General features: G+C 43.0%; 1 pseudogene; it reads left to right on the forward strand.

The window, feature by feature from the left end:
- The first annotated feature begins 874 nt into the window (after positions 1-874).
- On the forward strand, positions 875-1,466 carry LOC140508580 (large ribosomal subunit protein uL6-like; annotated as a pseudogene).
- Positions 1,467-1,824: the final 358 nt, after the last annotated feature.

Genomic DNA, 1,824 nt, shown 5'->3' on the forward strand with positions numbered 1-1,824 from the left:
GAGGCTCATTACTGAGGGTGACAAGCCGAACAAGCAGAAAGATGCTCAAAGTCTGATGAGTCGTTCATTAAGCTTATTGTAATCTCCTTGAGGGAGATCTAAACTTGGTGATCTACACCCAGGAGGGACCTAACTCATCTCTGTTGTCTCATCTAATTGCAAGAACTCCCACTTATATCAGTAAGACTGGGTATTTAACAAAAGTAAGTAGTATGAGTAAATTACACCCATTTTGCAGATGCAGAAGCTAAGTCTCAGAGAAGGACTCCTCTCACACAGTCACAGAGTGGCCTGGCTCTCTAGATCAGGATTCTAGTGCGCTTTTCACTTCTGGCTCCTTCCCTCTTACTTGTGTAGTCATTCAAGTTTCACAAAGTTTTACTTGGAGGTGTGAGTAACATCAGAGGATGCTGTTGAGTCCAACAGATGGAGAAGGGTTCTCGAGTTCAGAGGGGTGGAGGGACTTGTTCAAAGTTCCTTAGGTGGCAGGTGACAGCAGTGGAATTTGAACCCAGGTCCTCTGACTTGGAATCCAGTGTTCTTTCCACTGCACTGGGAAACTGAGACAAAAAGACATGAAGCACTTTTCCCAAGGTCACATGGATAGTGTTGGGGACAGGACTTTTTCTGACTCGAAAGTCAGTGTTCTCTCCATTATCTGAGGCTGACTTGTCAGGAAATAGCACAGAAAAAAGCCTGGGCTGGACCAGAGAGCCCTGTGCTGGAAGTTGGGTGGCCTGGCTTTAAGTCATTGACAAAGAGTGTCCCTGGCACTTTTTAAAGAAAGAGGAGATTAGAGGAAATGACTGAAGTGGGGAGGAGAGGGGAAATGTAGCAAATCACATGACCAAAAGAGACAGTAGCTCTCTGGCCCATCCAGCACCAGAATGAAGACCATTCTCAGCAACCATACCGTCGACATCTCAGAAAATGTTGACATCTCTCTTAAGGGTCGGACAGTTATTGTGAAGGGGCCCAGAGGAATCTTCCGTAGGGATTTCAACCATATCAATGTTGAGCTCAGCCTCCTTGAAAAGAAGAAAAAAAGGCTCCAGGTGGACAAGTGGAGGGGAAATCGAAAAGAACTTGCAACCATGCGCACAATCTGTAGTCATGTATAAAACATGCTCAAAGGTGTTACCCTGTGTTTTTGTTACAAGATGAGGTCTGTGTAGGCTCACTTCCTTATCAATGTTGTTATTTAAGAGAATGGCTCACTTGCTGAAATCAGAAATTTCTTGGGTGAAAAATATATCCGAAGAGTGCGCATGAGACCAGGTGTTGCTTGTGCTGTTTCTCAAGCCCAAAAAGTTGAGTCAATTCTTGAAGGAAATGATATTGAACTTGCTTCAAACTCAGCTGCCCTGATCCAACAGGCTACCACAGTCAAAAACAAAGATACCAGAAAATTTTTGGATGGCATCTATGTTTCTGAGAAAGGCACAGTGCAACAAGCTGACGAATAAGTTGAGAAAGATGTCAAAGGCTGTGTCCTGAGGAGTCAACACTTATTCAGATGTCAAAATAAAAATACTTTGTCAAAAAAAAAAAAGAGACAGTAACAGAATAAATGAATGAATGAATGAATGAATGAATGAATGAATGACAAAGCATTTATTTAGTGCTTGCTGTAGTATGCCAGGCGCTGTACTAAATGCTGGGAATACAAAACCAGAGATAATTCCTGACCTCAAGGAACTTACATGCTAATGGGAAGACTACACACAAAAGGGAATGTTGGCCTGGGAAGGGCATTTCTAGGTATGGTGATGGGAACCATCAGCCTTTTCCAGTCCGCACGACAATATTATTTGGATTCTACTT

This window comes from Notamacropus eugenii, chromosome 5, assembly GCF_028372415.1.
Source record: "Notamacropus eugenii isolate mMacEug1 chromosome 5, mMacEug1.pri_v2, whole genome shotgun sequence".
In the NCBI taxonomy this organism is placed as follows: domain Eukaryota; kingdom Metazoa; phylum Chordata; class Mammalia; order Diprotodontia; family Macropodidae; genus Notamacropus; species Notamacropus eugenii.